The sequence below is a fragment of the Ascaphus truei genome, chromosome 20 (genome assembly GCF_040206685.1).
Source record: "Ascaphus truei isolate aAscTru1 chromosome 20, aAscTru1.hap1, whole genome shotgun sequence".
Lineage (NCBI taxonomy): Eukaryota > Metazoa > Chordata > Amphibia > Anura > Ascaphidae > Ascaphus > Ascaphus truei.
Window position 1 is genome coordinate 13,105,957 of NC_134502.1, and position 19,275 is coordinate 13,125,231.

The window sequence follows — 19,275 nt, forward strand, 5'->3', positions numbered from 1 at the left end:
TTTCCCACAGCCTCTGTGCGCCTCCGCATGGGAGAACGCACCATGGCCCGGGCCTTAAGTTGCAAAAGTTAAGATCTCTCAACTGCATTTTCCTTTGTTCTTTTCTACTGTATGTATCCAAACATCACATATATCCTTGGCTCTCTACTCTCTGCAGTGTGATTTAGCTTACATGCGCAGAATTTATTGTTTAACTCTTTGCTTGCCTTAGAGAATTCCATATCAATCACCTTCCTTCTCTTAGTCCTACATGCTGTTATTTTCCCCCTTAAAACTGCCTTCCCAGTCTCCCAAAATAACCTTCCCTCATTGCAATGAACTGCGTTAGGCCATGGCTGCGCTGCATGCTTGTCTGCCAGGCTGGTGGCGCGTGCAGCCGGGTTCCCCGGTCTGCAGGGGGGGGGGGGGGTAACGGGGGCGTGGGCGTGACGTCACCCGACAGGTTTACCCTCATTAGCTGAACCGCCGGCGGTGTGGCCTAGCGCTCCGTCGCTAGGTCTCATCGCAATTTTCCAGTTTCCTGGAAAAACGCTCCCCACAGCGGGCCCGGCCCCATTGAGGGACAACTCTTGTCACCTCAGTAGCCTGCGGGGACCAAACCTTAGTTTCCTTTAAAATAAAGCCAGTAATTCGAAGATATGCTTTAAATTCTTCATTACTGTACAAATAAGCAGGTAATCTCCATATTCTATCCCCATGCGCTCTTTGCCCCATATTAACCTCCACGCATACTGGGGCATGATCAGAGATGACTATCTTCTATTTTGGTAGTGGTGACCTTCCCCATTATCTGACTACTGGTAAAAATATAATCTATTCTGGAGAATGAGCTGTGTGGGTGTGGGGGGAAAAAAAAGTATTCTCTTACCAAGGCATTCAACATTTGCCAACAATCTTCGAGTCCCAAAGTATCCTTCAACACCTGTGCACCTTTTTGAGCCGGTTTTCGCCTAGATATCTCCGGAGTCTGATGTCATTTATCCATAAATGGATCCATTACCCAATTAAAGTCCCCTCATACTATTAATGTGCTATCCTTTCCAGTAAGTATTGTGTCGGTCAGAGCTTGTACCAAATTTTGGTCATATTAATTTGGCCCATAAATATTATATATTGTTAATTATCTTTATAATTTTGAATTATATATATATATATATTTATTTTTTTATCCTTTCTCGGCTCTGCTGCTGTTTCACCACTATGGCCGGTTTGCTGCTCATAGTACTCTGTGGGCTGTGCTGGGACTCGCGGCATATTTTAGGTTTTTATTGATTTTTTTCCAAGACACGATCTTCCTTTGCAGTGCGGGGCTGCTCCGGAGCTGGTAACATACATTTTTTTTTTAACCAACTCCAATCTGGCTTTCACCCAAACCACTCCACAGTAACTACCCTTCTAAAATGTTGCAATGAGATCCAGTGTGGAATGGAACTAAAACAATTTACTGGTGCAGTATATCTAGAGGTTGCAAAATGTGTTGCTACTGTTGATCACGTTATCTTGTTAACGGAGCTCCAGTGCTGTGGAATAAGGGAACACGCTTTAAACTGGTTTCACTCCTACCTGAGGGAGCACAATAGTATTTGACACAACAATATAGCGACGCATAAATGTTAATTATGGCGCAGCTGTATAGCTGACGTTATATTAATCTGGGAGGGAGACGTCAATTGACTCAATCACTTTTTGAGTTGTCTAAACAACAATGAATTAAATATTAATTTACTCACACGGTGAATAACAAATCTATTAACTTTTAGATTTCTAAATCTTCAATGAAAATGGGTAATTACACACCCGCACGTTTTATAAAGAGGTAGATGGCATACTTATCTGCCCCAAGAACAGCCATCATGTCAGATGGATTAACAATATCCCACATGGGCAATTCTTAAGATTAAAACTGAATGATTCTCAAGACCATAATTTCGTTCAACAAGCAGAGGATATCAGGACCAAATTCTCAAACAGAGGCTATGTCCATAGGTTGATGGAAACGGCATTAAAAAGTGTATAGTGAATTAAAGTGATAGAAAGGCGCTAACTCCTTAAAATATAATTATAAGACAATGAGTGCAAATAACAAGTGCAATTAACAATGTGTGCTCAATATTCGACCAAATTGAAAACAATTATTACATAACCCTGCTCAAACCCTCTGGTGGAACCTGTTTCTCGGGTTCCAGGAAGAAAGATATATTTCAGACAATCCAGGAGGAGCATATAAGGGAAACAAAGAAACAAAGAGTGCAAAATTTAAGTGCAGACATTTTGATAAAGAGATTAATGTTGTGATGAAATCTTGGCTCTACTGGTGTATCTACTCACAAGATGTTTGTGGTACAAATGCGATTAGCAGATAGGGCTGCTACCCAATAGGATAAGATGGTGTGTGGGGTTCCCTCCAGGCACGTCTCGTCAATAAGGCGATGGTATATATAGAGGAGAAAAATAGCACTACATAGCGCAATCTGATATAAAATACTTTATGTAAAAGATAAGTATATAAAATTAAACACAAAAAAAAGTATATAAAATTAAACACAAAAATTAAAACACACATTGGTCACAATAAATGTGAATTAAGTGGGTACTCCGCAGCTCTCACCGCCTCCCCTCGTTGCTCCAGAGCTCCTTCGCCTGCACTTCGGGATTCCAACTCCTCTCTGTGTGTCCTCCGGTGCGTGTGACGTCACAGCTCTGTAGATGGTGAAGCTACGGGTCCCTCACTGATCCAAAACACCACTCAACGCGTTTCGCCCAGCCCTTGAGAGCTGTGTATGGCTTCGGCAGGAGTGTGTGGATTGGGGGGTTAATAAATGTCTATATATACCCTATCCTATCCAATTATACAATTAATTCAAACAATTATCATAGCGCTATGGTCAGTGATATTATACATCATCAGAGCTACATTACAATTAGATAACAACATGATAGTACATTAACATAGGTAACTTCATATGAAATATCATTCTTGGAGATTTAGTTTCACTATGATTATATGAAAATACCTGAATGGTATATAAGTAAAAATGTATGAGAGAAACATACTTTTAGACAGATTTACCTAAATGGGATTAATTGATTAAGGTTAGTAGAAGGGGGGTAATGCTGCAAGTATCAGTATTACAAATTTAACATGCAGCTGTCACCAGCAAACATAAATTGAGGAGAAAGGTACTAGTTAATTCGCATAGACTTCTGTGAATGGGATTTACAATATATGCAGCAATTAGTTACAGCTGCAACACGTGTAAACATATAGTAAGGGCAGATACTTCAATAATTTTCACATTAATTAGTATGGTTGAGAGATACTTATAAATGCTGCTGTAAGTTATAGCTGCATCATAAGTTACCTGCCCCTGCAATTCATCGGGCGAGACTTTAAATAAAAATAATTTCGTGTAAAAGATATGTACTCTATAATCTATGTGTGTATTTATAACTATAATTAATAGTGCTAAAAATTAATTATTAAATAGAGAATGACATTTCATTTACATCACATATATATACAGTAAATTTATACAATTTATGATTCCACATCTGACAAAGTGTGCAAAGTGCATAAGGATCACAGATGCCGTTAGGCTCCATATTACAAGATGACTACGCAATCAAATACATATTTGTAGGACTATTATAAAGAACTGATACTAAAGTGTGAAAGGGTATATAAGGGTATTCAGGTTACATCCGATGTACATGGCGTGACATTGAAGGCTGAAACGACATAGATAAGGCAGGTAGAGCAAAAAAGAGCATCATTAGATATACATTCATATAAGGAAGGGTGCCAGATCAATTTCGGCGTTTAAACCTTTTGGCGTAAAAGGTTTTTAAACGGTGGATCCAGAATGCTTCCCTCCTAAGCAATTCCGATCCCCTATCACCTCCCCTCCAGTGTGGCAATACATGCTCTATTGCTTTGAATTGCAAGCTTGTTGGTTCACCCGCATGGCATTCTAAGAAATGTTTTGGTATGCTATGATTCTGAAGCTTTCTATTTATTCCGCTCAGATGTTCTATTATCCTTGTCCGCACAGGCCTGATAGTTTTTCCTACGTACTGTAACCTGCAGGAACATTCCAGAAGATAAACTACATGGTCCATCCTGCAGGTCATAAAACTTTCTATGTTAAAACATTCGCCTGCTATATTTGAGAAGAAGCGGGTTTGTTCAGATGATTTATACCGACAAGCTGTGCATTTCTTGCACCCGAAAAATCCTTTCATGTTAAGCCAACTATTATCCATACATTTTTTATTTCTTATTGCGCTTGGCGCAAGTTTATTTTTTAAGCTGTTAGCTTTTTTTAAAATGATGTTAGGTCTATCTGGTATAACTGGGCCCAAAATGGGATCGTTTTTCAGGATGTCCCAATGCCTAAAGAGGATCTTTCTAATGTCACCTGCCTCCCTATTGTATCCAGTGAGAAAGGCAAATTCAAAATCTCTATTCTCTCTACTCCTTCTTTTTTTCATTTTTAACAAGTCATTTCTGTTCATATTTTCAACTTTTTCCCGTGCATTATCATAATTCTTCTCCAGAAACTTATTCTGAACCCTTTCTGACTGTGTGTCGCATTGGTCCACATCTGTACAGTTTCTTTTAATGCGAATCAGTTGGCTAACTGGCATATTATCCATCCATCTTGGTAGATGTCAGCTGTCTCTCCTAATAAAATTATTTTTGTCTGTGTCCTTAAAGTGAGTCCTTGTCTTTAGCACATGGTTGTCAACATAAATATTCAAATCTAAATAATTTACTGCAGAATGGCTCCATTCGTTTGTGAAGGTAAGGTTATAAGTGTTGGTGTTCATATTATCCAAAAATGTGACTAAATTTTCTTCTCCACCACTCCAAATAATAAACACATCATCAATGTAACGGCGATAGAGGACGATGTCCGCGCCAAGCTCACTGTCACTCGAGATGTTATCTTTCTCCCAATCTGCTACAAACAGATTGGCATAGCTTGGCGCGAATCTCGTCCCCATCGCCGTCCCACACTGTTGCAGATAAAAGGTGTCCCCAAACCAAAAATAATTGTGATGTAGAATAAAATTAATACTATCAATAATAAAATCAATTTGTGGTGAAAGTAAAGTCTTGTCCTCCTGTAAAAATCGTTTTGTTGCTGCACATCCCTGTGTGTGCTGTATCACTGTATATAGTGATGCAACATCACATGTTGCCAGGATGTAATGATCTTCCCATGTCACATCTTTTAACAAATTTAACAGGTCTAATGTATCTCTCAGATAAGATTTTTGTTGAACTATGTATTTTTGCAAAAAGGTATCAATATACATAGAGAGGTTAGCTGTTAGTGAGTCAATCCCCGAGACTATTGGTCGGCCTAGGGGATTGACCACACTTTTATGGACCTTAGGGAGGAAGTAGAAGACCGGCATCCTAGCTTTATCCTGATAGAGGAATTTGTACTCTTTCTCCTCTAGTACGCCGGTCTCCCTTCCCCCATCCAAAAGTTTTTTAAGTTGAGAATATGAACAGAAATGATGTAAAACAAATATAATCACTGCGCTTCTCCATGTAAAGAGCATGCAGCTAGTGAAGGAAATGGCCATACAAATGTGCAAAACAGAAAGTGAATCCCTGCGCTTCTCCCATAGGGATAGCAATCAATGGGGAATATATATATATATGTATGGTGTAAATACCTATAAGAAAAAAGGAGACTTTTGGTATACATCCTTTGATCAAATAATGCCAAGCCTGCTAACCACGTCAAGGTAAGTCTCTTTAGCAGGTCCCTACGCTAAATGCATATTGATTGCTATCCCTATGGGAGAAGCGCAGGGATTCACTTTCTGTTTTGAACAGAAATGACTTGTTAAAAATGAAAAAAAAGAAGGAGTAGAGAGAATAGAGATTTTGAATTTGCATTTCTCACTGGATACAATAGGTAGGCAGGTGACATTAAAAAGATCCTCTTTAGGCATTTAGGCATTAGGCATAAATAGAAAGCTTCAGAATCATAGCATACCAAAACATTTCTTAGAATGCCATGCGGGTGAACCAACAAGCTTGCAATTCAAAGCAATAGAGCATGTATTGCCACACTGGAGGGGAGGTGATAGGGGATCGGAATTGCTTAGGAGGGAAGCATTCTGGATCCACCGTTTAAAAACCCTTACGCCAAAAGGTTTAAACGCCGAAATTGATCTGGCACCCTTCCTTATATGAATGTATATCTAATGATGCTCTTTTTTGCTCTACCTGCCTTATCTATGTCGTTTCAGCCTTCAATGTCACGCCATGTACATCGGATGTAACCTGAATACCCTTATATACCCTTTCACACTTTAGTATCAGTTCTTTATAGTAGTCCTACAAATATGTATTTGATTGCGTAGTCATCTTGTAATATGGAGCCTAGCGGCATCTGTGATCCTTATGCACTTTGCACACTTTGTCAGATGTGGAATCATAAATTGTATAAATTTACTGTATATATATGTGATGTAAATGAAATGTCATTCTCTATTTAATAATTCATTTTTAGCACTATTAATTTTTAGCACTATTAATTATAGTTATAAATACACACATAGATTATAGAGTACATATCTTTTACACGAAATTATTTTTATTTAAAGTCTCGCCCGATGAATTGCAGGGGCAGGTAACTTATGATGCAGCTATAACTTACAGCAGCATTTATAAGTATCTCTCAACCATACTAATTAATGTTAAAATTATTGAAGTATCTGCCCTTACTATATGTTTACACGTGTTGCAGCTGTAACTAATTGCTGCATATATTGTAAATCCCATTCACAGAAGTCTATGCGAATTAACTAGTACCTTTCTCCTCAATTTATGTTTGCTGGTGACAGCTGCAAGTTAAATTTGTAATACTGATACTTGCAGCATTACCCCCCTTCTACTAACCTTAATCAATTAATCCCATTTAGGTAAATCTGTCTAAAAGTATGTTTCTCTCATACATTTTTACTTATATACCATTCAGGTATTTTCATATAATCATAGTGAAACTAAATCTCCAAGAATGATATTTCATATGAAGTTAACTATGTTAATGTACTGTCATGTTGTTATCTAATTGTAATGTAGCTCTGATGATGTATAGTATCACTGACCATAGCGCTATGATAATTCTTTGAATTAATTGTATAATTGGATAGGATAGGGTATATATAGACATTTATTAACCCCCCAATCCACACATGATGCCATACACAGCTCTCAAGGGCTGGGCGAAACGCATTGAGTGGTGTTTTGGATCAGTGAGGGACCCGTAGCTTCACCATCTACAGAGCCGTGACGTCACACGCACCGGAGGACACATAGAGAGGAGTTGGAAACCCGAAGTGCAGGCGAAGGAGCTCTGGAGCAACAAGGGGAGGCGGTGAGAGCTGCGGAGTACCCACTTAATTCACATTTATTGTGACCAATGCGTATTTTAATTTAGCACATTGTATATACTTATCTTTTACATAAAGTATTTTATATCAGATTGCGCTATGTAGTGCTGTTTTTCTCCTCTATATATACCATCTCCTTATTGACGAGACGTGCCTGGAGGGAACCCCACACACCATCTTATCCTATTGGGTAGCAGCCCTATCTGCTAATCGCATTTGTACCACAAACATCTTGTGAGTAGATACACCAGTAGAGCCAAGATTTCATCACATCATTAATCTCTTTATCAAAACGTCTGCACTTAAATTTTGCACTCTTTGTTTCTTTGTTTCCCTTATATGCTCCTCCTGAATTGTCTGAAATAACGGCATTAAAAAGAACATGCAAAATAGATTGAGACACACTATTAAAGAAACAAGATAGGAAAAAACATAACACTAACTATCAAACTGATACAAATCCACTTATAACTAAATGTAACCTAATGCATTATAAAATACAAAAAGCCCTCAATAAACATTGGAGTATTATTAAAGAAGATCCAATATCGACATGAGTGGTTGAGACGTCCTCTCCTAGTCCCTCTCGGTCCCTGAGCTCAGCCCAGCCTTCTGCAGCAAGGCAGCTAGCTATACGCGATTCCATCAGTAATGAAGATGCATACTGTTGTAGTTTCTTCTCTCAGTGCTTGATGTTTTGTTCTGCCCACAATCATCATTCTCACCAACTTGACAGTGGAGATCACTATGAGAATGAGGACTATGACAGAGAGGCATTTCTTGGAAGAGAGGAAGGAGCGGAGGATTTCACTAATCTAAGTCCAGATGAACAGATGAAAAGACTAAAGTCTATTATTAATAAAATTGATACAAACTCAGAGTGCTATCTCACAGAAGAGGAGCTGAGTTCATGGATTCAGTAGTCATTGAAGCATTACACTTTAGAAGAAACAAAACAGTTTGTTGAATATGACAAAGATGGAAATGGGAGTGTTAGCTGGGACGAATATAATATTCATATGTATGACCGTGTCATTGAGTACAATGAGAATACTATTCTTGAAGAAGAGGAACAAGAATCTTTTAGGCTGATTGATTTGAAGGACAAGAAATGCTTTGACTGTGCTGACAGAGATGGAGTACTTGGGCTGAACTTGACTGAATTCTGAACTCTGAGCACCCAGAAGAAGCTGATTATATGTCGGATTATGTCATTGAGGAAGCTTTAGAAGAGCATGATAAGGATGGATTTGGTAGTTAAGAAGAATACGTTGGCGACTATATACAAAAGATCCAGGTGCAAATGAAGATCCAGAATGGTTAGTTGTTGTGAAGGACAGGTTTAGGAATGATTATGACAAGGACGATGATGACAAACTCGGCCCACAGGAGCTGCTTTCTTGGATTGTACCCAACATCCAAGGAATAGCACAGGAGCAGGTGATTCATCTAATTGAAGAAATTGTCCAGAATGGGGACAATAGGCTGAGTGAAGCTGAAATTCTAGAAAAACTGGACTTATTTCTTACCAGTGAAGCCACTGACTATGGCAGGCAGCTTCAAGATGAGCACTTCTACCACAAGGAACTTTAGTCCCACCAGAATGAATTTTCCTTTCATTCTACAACTGAACTGATTAATTTTTATTTATAGTACATGATACAAACCTCAACTAACTTGGTTGAATATATACTGATGGGGCGGCCGTTATTCGAACATTTAACGCGGTGTGTAGATCTGAATACCCATGCGATGGCGGGCAATTTATTTGAATCGTGTCGACTTAAACACGCGGCTTGTTTATCGTTTTGTTCTGATCAGAAAAGGGCATTTTAGCGTTGTCTGCAATACCGTCGAGAAACTCAAACGGGCGATCGCGAGTTGTAATAAAAATCCAATAGCAATTCAATATCTGTATTATACACAGAGCAGCGTGTGAATCTTCCCGAGCGTGGCCTTATAGTACATTCCTACGCATGCGTATATGACTTCCCAGTAGATGTTCAAGTCTGAAAAAAAAGTTTGTTTTTTTATTACAGTATATTTTTTTTTTCTCGACATGGGCTTGCATAGCAATTATGGATATTATGAGAATCAAGTTTTACAAATGCAGTATATATTTTGGGGGGTTATCGCCATGTGCTTCCATAGCAATTATGGATATTGTGAGAATCAAACAGCACTGTTGCTTTTTAATTCCACACTAGTCATATACGTTCTTTCTGAGGTGGGTGGCATACTGTAGTACTGTAATTTTTATTTGGGGGTGTGGGGATCAAAACATTATGATGACCTATTGAGAATACTGTTATGTCTTTGAACTACAGTACAGGTAATCCTTCATACAGCTCGTCCGTCCGTCCCCGCACACACAAGGCTCAAGGATTTCAACTTCTTATCAACACCTCTGACAAACCATTCATTTTGAAATGGTTGGCTTTGTGGCTTTCTTTAATCTTCCCGAGCCTGCTATCACAGTTCTGCACCTGCGTGTAATTCTCTTTGGTTGGGACCTGGGACCTTGTTGATTATTAATGCGCATGCGTGTATAACGTCCCATTCACTTAGAAGTTAGTTCAAGTTTTAAAAATATATACTGTACTGTATAACATTTTTTTTTGGTTATCGCCATGGCTTGCATAGCAATTATGGATATTATGAGAATCAAACAGTACTGTTGCTTTTTAATTCCACACCAGTCATGTACGTTCTTTGAGGTGGGTGGCATACTGTAGTACAGTGATTTTTATTTGGGGGTGTGGGGATCAAAACATTATGATGACCTGTTGAGAATATGTCTTTGAACTACAGTACAGGTAATCCTTCATATAGCTCGCTCCCCCTCCCCCCACACCCTGCACACACACAAGGCTCAAGGATTTCAACTTCTTATCAACACCTCTCACAAACCATGCCACGCATGCGCAAGTGCGATAAGCTAAGCCCTTCTAACTTGCCTTTTCTTCAACACAACACTCCCCCCAACTAGTAATAAGATTAGCATGTTGTGTGAAATACAGGCTGAGCTAAGCAATCCCTTCTAAAACTGCTATTGTACTGTAACAAAACAAGTCAACCTGAAGTTCAAAGCTTATCAACAACACAACAACAGAGCCCTCCAATAGAGCCATTCACGTAAATGTACTGTTGCATGATTATCATGAGCTGGGCAGAAGACATGTTGGATTATCCTTAATGCACGAAAATAGTATTTTTCTATAGAATCTTATTGCAATATTAACAGAAATGATTGATTAAACAATAAAAATATAATAATTTTTATAAAACATTTTTTGTTTTTATATATATTTTTTCCCAAACTAATGTGAAGTGCAATGCTTTGTTTGTTGAACTGTTCATAAGAATTTCAGGTCTGCAATAGGGGGTCGGTTTAAAAAATAGATTTTATTTTTTAATGCATAATACAGTACAAAAATACATTACCGTAGCTCTTGTCTTTCTCTTCGTTATGGCATTGCGAGATGGGGGGAGAGCGGGGACTGCAGCTCTGAAAATACACTATTTCAAAAGATTTTTTTTTAAACGAATTTCTATACAGTAACTACTGAGAGAGGGTGGGAGAGGGGGGTTTGTGTAAGATACAGGCTGGTTTGTACATGAACACCATACTATTATCTTACACATTCCCCCCCCCCCCCCCCCCCACTTCCTTTTTTCATTGCGGCAGTTCTGAAAATTAAAAGAAACAATAAATGCAGACATGGTTATTTTTAGGGCCATACTTACCTGTATCATACTTATCTGTGCCTTTTTACTTTCCCGAGGCCTGGCCATTACGTTGTATAACAATAGGCAACACAGTCGCAATATGATCGATATATTTATTACATCTGGCTATGGTGAGTATGTTGTTCCAGAAATTCAGTATCCCTTTCTCCAATTCATCCTTTTTTGACGGTTTCCACACTTTTCTGATATAATCCTTCAACTCATGCCATACCATTTCGATGGGATTAAAATCTGGTGATCTGGAATACAGTAGGAGGGGAGAAAAAGGGTGAATTACTTACTGTAAGGAGATATAAACTGTGTAAAACAATGAGAAATGGTTACCCAACTTACTCCGCTGGCATCTTAACCCAGTTGATACCGCTGGCAAGAATGTGAGCTGTTGACGCGGTGTGTTTCGGATCATTGTCCTGGAAGAACCGGTGACAAGATGGGAAATCATTCCTAATGTATTGAACAACATGTGTAATTATGTGATCTTGGAAGAACGCTTTATTCATGATTCCTGGAAACAAGAAAATAAAAATGTACAGTAACATTAGGGTACAAAATACTGTACAGTACAGCTGTCCAGTGCATAAGGCCACAGGCACAGCATGTGTATTTGTGCATTATTTTACCCTCAAAGATAATGATGCATCCTGGTCCTTGTCTAGAGATGGCACCCCACACATGCATCTTCACTGGGTGTTTGGGACTTGGCTTCAGAGATTACCGTCCTTTTTTGTAGAATGCAAAAAGGGCTAATCTCTCAAGCGCTACAGTTGTCTCGTCAGTAAAGATGACATCCTGGAAAGTCTCGCCACTTTCGATCCATGCCCGTGCCTGGTCCACTCTTTTTATTTTGTTGGCTTCCCTTATCATAGGATATGCTCTGTAATGACAAGGAATAATGTTAGAGGTACTAAATACTGGAGATACAGTATGATGGTTCCCAGCACGCAAAAAATAAAAAAATAAGTCAAAGACATCTACTGTATAGAAAACTAACATTAATGTATTGAAACAATACAGTATACAGTATGGACAGTATTACATACAGTACAGTTGGCCAACCCTATTGTACAGTAGGCTAGGAGGGAGCCTAACATGAAAATAGAGGGCTAAACAAGAAATCACAAGTCTGGAGAGGGAGGGAGGTGGGGGGTATACAGTACTGTACACTACTTACTTAACACGCCCATATTTCCATCCCAATTTCCGTCTCATCTGCCTGATGCTGGTCACAGATGTTTTTATTTTGTGAATTGCCTCTAGTGCATTCTTTACCCTTGTGGCACACGTCTCATCATTCTGTTCACTTATTTGGTCCACCAGAAGTGTTGTCGCCCTACAGTGTAAAGAAAAACAGAACAATTTGTTACAGTAGGCAAATTAAGCATCCCAATAGCGCACTGATTTCCTATTGTCTGATTATAGCGCTACTGTACAGTAAATGAATACAGTATATTAAAAAATATGCCGCTCCCTCAAATAAAGCATCCCAATAGACTGCACTGTCAAACACTCAGTCACTCCTACTGTACCACCCAATCACTGGCATAAAATCTGGTGACATACAGTACTGAACTGTTGATACTTTGTGGGTGTGTGTATACAGTAAATGCAGGATTATTAATTACCACAGTTAAACACAGGCATACAGAACAGTACAAGACGTTGTTAGAGTTACAGTATGGAGGACAATAAGTACTACTGTACTGTAGTAGTACTGTACTTACTCAGTAGTGACGGTCGGATTTCTTTTGACGTTTTTGGCCTTCCCATGCGCATGATAACTAACAGTTCTTTTTGCTAAAACGAAGCCCGAAGCAAGTATCCAGCGTTGGATCTGTAAAATGCGGTGTCCATTCTGGTACATATCTGTGACGTGGAAGGAAGGGGTTAAACTTATTTGCTATGCATTACTGTGTTTGCCCTGTCCCAGCCATTTTTATACCCCATTTGCAGGCCATTCCCTGCCTGCGAGGTTAGAAGACAAGATGCATTGCTTGCCATACCCTCTAACCGACACATGATGGCAGTCTAGTAGCTGGCATTTCAATGAGAAATACTAATTCTAGAACGAAAGCACCCAGAAACCTGATTTTTGAGGTGCAAGTACAGTAAGACAAGACATGCACATACATATAATTTTTACAGTTATAACACAAACGTAACATGTTGTTTTAATAAAGTGTGTAAAAACTGCAGATCTTACATTTAAGGCAGGAGGTATTTTTTGTAAGTCCAAGCAGGAATTCCATGGACATACAGCTGTGAGATGGGTGAATGAGCTGCAGTATTTTTATGATGGAGCCTCAAAGGGATGTAGCTGATTAGCATCTCCCTGTTTAAAAGAGTGCCAGTTATGAAAAGACCCAGAAGATCCATAATGTATACAAAACTGACATACTGATGCACAACAGATGTCAGGCTAGTGACACAAATCTGGGCCAAAAATCAGACTCAGTGGTGCAAAGGTATGGGTGTAGCCCAGGTATGCTAAGTGGCATGGGCGTCAACCTGACCCATGCACCCTGCCCACCAGACAGCCCTTTTTACCGGTCTTATGAACTGTGGGTAACTTGGCTATTCGTGTTTTTTTTTGTTCTCACGAGGGGATTGGATCCACATGTTAAAGAAAGCTTTGTCCAGTCTATAACTGTGGCTCCCCAGGTATCCCCAGGTGATTCCTGAATTTTGATCCATGATGTAAAGATGCAAGACTTTGTTCCAGCACACCAGCAACCAGTCCAGGAGTGAAGGGGTTAATAACAACATAACCACAGGACTTTTAAACCAAGGTTACATTTCTGGTGCTTGCAAGCAAAGGACAATTTCTTTCGTTCCCTTATCCCAGTAAGTATTGTTTTAAGTGTATTCTGCAGATGTCGTGTGTTTGTCCATTAAGGAAATAAATCACAATTTATTTTGCAACTTGTTCTGTTCAATGAAGTACCCAGAAATATAAATGTGTTGATAAAGTTGGTATCCATTGTGTCAATATCCTTTATTCTCAAGCTGAGATCTTTTGAAATCCTTTTCTTTATCATCGCTGCTGTTAGAAAAAAAAATGCGAGCACACAGAGCAATTATATGTGTATTGAATGTGCATTGAATACACAAAATGGATGGTGTATTTATACTTTAATTTAATGTGCCTCAACGTCACTCGACAGGATTAGTATACAGTACGCCCACTTTTAACACCTCATGTCCATGCCTGCGAAAAATTTCAAATAAAAGGTGACAAATTGCATAGACTCTCACATACTGATCTCTATCTGAACTTGCTCTTGTCCAGATACTGCATTGTGCATTCGTCCTTCTGTTTCCATGGATCGCCCCCGATTCTACAGACGCAGGAACCAGCTTGCTTCTGCCGTGCTGGCCAAGTGAAAGGCGGAAACCAAAGCAGAATAAAGAAAATGTTCCGAAGGCTCCAAAGGTTAAGACCCCTGGTCCTTATTTTGTGAAGAAGAAATTCGGCGCCCTTAGACAGTGCAAGTCAAGTGGAGTCCCGATCCTCTCCTTGCACCCCCCCCACTCACCTACTCCACAATCCATCCTCGATGCTGCTGCTCCCCTGTCAACCCCCTGCCGACCTGCTCCACAACCCATCCTCGACGCTGCTGCTCTCCTGTCAACCCCTTGCTGACCTGCTCCACAACCCATCATTGATGCTGCTCTCCTGTCAACCCCCTGCCAACCTGCTCCACAACCCATCATTGAGGCTGTTCTCCTCCCAACCCCTGGTCACCAGCTCCACCAACCATCCTCGACGCTGTTCTCCTGGCTACCACCTCCACCACCCACCTATGCAGATGTCTACAGCACAGAGCAAAAGGTTGATCTTTTGGAGAGTAGCTACTGTACACATAAAGAGAACACCCGCACAGCTTAAATAGTAAACCACAGTGAGGTGCTAACTAGGTAAGGACATGAATGTATGCAGGAGAAAAGGAAACCTAGTTTATAAGCACTCTATCACAACTGAATGTATAGTTATTTAATTAAAATACTTTATTGATGAACAATGAATAAAAAATAGGGTGTTAAAAATAAATATATATCAAACAGCACGTGACTGTGTCATTTGTAACGTAACTATGGGTAGTTAGGTTGATAGTACATAAGGAGATCCCTAATAGATATTCGGGACCTAATGCTATACTTATAGCTGCCTATAGATATAGGAAAGGGGCTGTAGTAGGACCACTATATAGAAGAAGTTTAGTCTCAATATATATGTATCAGGGCGTGTATTTAGACACGCTGTGATTGTAAACTTTATATGGTATGTATGTTAATACATCCAGGCATGATATGTGGAGGTGGAACTTAAGTGTGTGACTACCTGTATGGTATAGTTAAGTATTAGGCTGGAAGGAAACCTCAGTCATGCTGCTAGGCAAAAATGTCAATGTAGAAGGGTAACCCCAGAATGGAAACAGTGACTAGACTACTGCCCCTTGAACCGTTTAGCCACAGTAGATAAGTAGTATGCACAGTAAATAAGTGATGTAGACCTTCAATAGGGTAATCATACATACTACACCATTAAGCGACCTCAGTGTGATTGTTACTTTGATCCTGCAAGTTATAATCCTTATCACAGGATCGCTTTGCCCTTAGGGGCTGTTCACTAGCCCACTATATAGTTAGGCATGCACTCGAGCGTATCAGCGCTGATATACTAATGATCAGCGCTGATATAGGGGACTATGCGGTGCTAATTTAGCATAGTTGTGTTCTACCTGTTTTTATGTTACCCTAACAATATTCTGCTGAGTGGGGATGCGGATGGGTCCGGGCCTACACAGACCTAACCTCACGGCACTTACCTCCTACTTTTCTCCTGCATACATCTTCTTTTGGAGACCATGTTGAGTATGGATTTGCGCATGGAGAAAATGGAAAGTAACATGGAGAAGATGGAAAGGAACATGGAGAAGATGGAAAGGAAGATTGTGGGGATGTATTCTTTCCTGCGAGTTCCTGTCCCTGTCCCTGTATGTCCGACGCAGGAGCAGGAGGGTGACCTGCATGATGTGACCTTCACGCTTCCATCACCAAGCCCTCCACACTCACCCCATCCATCAGCAGATCGTCTGTACCAGTATGCCTTGAGGACGAGATGACAACTCCGATAAGTCCACGACAGGAGGAAAGCATCCTCCCAGACTGCCTACCCTCGCCCACTGCCAGAAGTACACCAGCACCCAGGATTGGGGAGTCACAGTGAGTCATCACCTCCCGTTTGGCAAAGTTTATAATGAAGGTAACTGTTGTCGGCTGCTGCAGCGCTCCATAGGCACCATACACCACGGGACACCCCAACACACTGACATCACGGCGGTGACTACAAGAACTCCTATCCTTTGTACCATCTGGTGCTGCACTCCCGTTACATTATATGTAAGTGAGAACTGGTGATTGTGGCCCAAAATGTATTGCACTTTATCTGAAACAAGGTTGTGCATGTCTCTTTTTCTGTCGTTGCATGTTGTTGGAGGTCCCCTGGCAGGATCTTGAACAGCCGAGGAACCTGGCCTTAAGAGACTAAGCACTGTGACCTTTTCTCAAAGTATCTTGATATATTACATATATTAATTCTTCTAGTAGGACTTTAAGTAGAGCACAGGAATTTTTATGTTTGTCTTTCACTCCTACTTATCGAGTAGATCCCAATGTGAGTCTATCTCTTTGGCTGTCACCTGTGGGGTCCGCAAGGCTCTGTTATGGGCCCCCTACTCTGTTCAGTCTTCATTAATGATCTACCTTCAAAGCACATGTATGCGGATGACCATCGCACAGCCCTTGTGTCAGGGTCTCCTAGACATCCTGCTGCTAGCCATAGTTCCTTTCCTTGTCCAGCGGGTGTGCTGCTGCTTTCTGTCTTCTCTGGAGTTTGTCTGTCTGTCTGTCTGTCTGTCTGTCTCCTCTTGTTACTCATGTTCTCTGTGCTTATAGTGCCTGCTTCCTGTTTGGTTCCTTGCCTTTGCTTAATGTCAGACTCCATGCCATTGCCTATGCCACAGCTTGTTCCTGTATCAGTTCCTGTACCAGTCTTGTTCTGTATTGGAGTCCTGTTCATATTAAAGGCCCTTGCTATTTAACTAGATTGCCCCAGTCTGTTTCCTGCTAGTAAGTCCCAGACCTGTCCCTGCTCCGTAGTCTCAGTTCCTGCTCCCCTGTCCTGCAGCTACCGTCCTGTTGCTAAACCTCTGCATGTTGCCACGACGATGCTGCTTGCCACCGACCCCTGCTTGCCCACGACGATCCGACTTGCTGCTTGCCACCAACCTCAGCCTGTGAACCCAATGATCTTGCCTGCTCCCGCTGTTCCGGCCACCGAGATCCTACCTGCTCCTGGAGTCTCCCTCGTGACACCTTGCCTGTCTGACCTTGGACACGTACTCCAATCTTATTTCCCAAACCAAACTGTTTTTAAACACTGACAAAACTGTAACTATAATATTTGGGACTCAGGCTACATTTCTAAAGCTGCCAATGACAGAGCCACAGATAAGAGCCAACTCGAAAACCATTCTAGCCCATCACTAGTTTTAAATATGGCTTGACTTCCATGTAACATTTAGGTTGCATATTGGATACTATGACATCCAAAACCTATGCCTTTATAGGAACAAATTCTCTTTAAGTAAGCTGGTTAAAAAGTGCATCGCACAATAGATGCCAATGCCAATTATACACTCTGGGGTCATAGTATATGGTACAGCACCCCAAATTCCCCTTTCCAAACTACAGTAGACACCCTCTACAAATCAATATGCCGCTTTTTGTCCTAAAATGTAACTACAACACATACTGTATCTGCGAAATGCTCCAAGAACTAGATTGGCCATCACTTGAGTTCAGATACAAAGTACATTTTTCACGTCTTGCCGTCAAATACTTTTTGGGCATGCTACACGCCTGTCTGTACAAACTCCTCCCACCTACCACACTTGCTCTTATCACCTGAGATCTGACCCCAAAAGATTGCTCACTGTCTCAAGATGCAAGAAAGAATCCGGTCGGGCCTACTTTTGTTACCGTGCACCACACGACTGGAACAATCTACCAGAGACTCTCAAATCAGCCTCCACTTTAAGTTCTTTCAAGACTTCAGCTCTCACATTTTAATCTTGTCTGTAACTCTTACATAGGAACATAACATATTATCTACAACTGTCCATGAAATGTCTGTAAATATAACGTATAACCTCTGTTCTTTTCATGTAATCATAAATTACCATCATAACTTTGTGCGGAGGACACATTTAAAAACTCTCAATGTATTATTTCCTGGTAAAACATTTTTTATAAATAAATAAAGTGTTGTGTGTGTTCCCGTGTAAAAGAAAAATAATAATTTTTTTTTTTAAGGATAATTTAAAAAATATATGTCTGCCTTTCCGATTTTAAATCAACCGTTCAGTCAACGTAACTCAGCAGCTATTGTATCCTTATATTACCATGGTAACATTATCTATTGTTACACTTTGCAACTCAAACTACTGGGAACATTGGCAATACATTATCACAAACAGAAAAGTGTTGCAAATATCTTGCACTGCTTGGGATGTGGTTTAAAACTTGCTATAGAAATCAAAGGATGCTTTAAAACGCATAAATTGGCATTGAGTTGAATAAAAATATAAATAAAAATCAGTCACTATTATTTAATACTGCAGAACTTATTATTTATTTTTAAACATAGGATTTCATGGTTTGCTGCTTTAACGATTGGTCACTGTATCAGGGAGACTGCTTGCTATTCTCCCAAAATCCTCTGCTTCTCTGGTCCTGTTTATTAGTTTCTCCTTCCCAGGTGAGAGCACTGACATGAGCCTGGAATGTAAGGCCGCGTCCACGTTTAGCGCGACCAAAAGGCCATGCCTCTGAGGACGGCCATCGGGAGCGTGACCCTGCGCGCGATTGCCGAGCAGACAAAATCTTTTGATTTTGACGCGCGACGGCCTGGTCACGTGCGAGGTCCGGGCAATGACGACGAACCACTCATGTGACGTAACGGCACGCCTCCGTCACACATCCACCACACCTCCCCCTAGGCCACAAATCGCCTCGGCCTAAAGCTTCAGCTGGATCTACCTGCCA

At 40.5% G+C, this 19,275-nt stretch overlaps 1 pseudogene; it reads left to right on the forward strand.

The window, feature by feature from the left end:
* The first annotated feature begins 8,072 nt into the window (after positions 1-8,072).
* Positions 8,073-9,120, forward strand: LOC142471351 (reticulocalbin-2 pseudogene; annotated as a pseudogene).
* Positions 9,121-19,275: the final 10,155 nt, after the last annotated feature.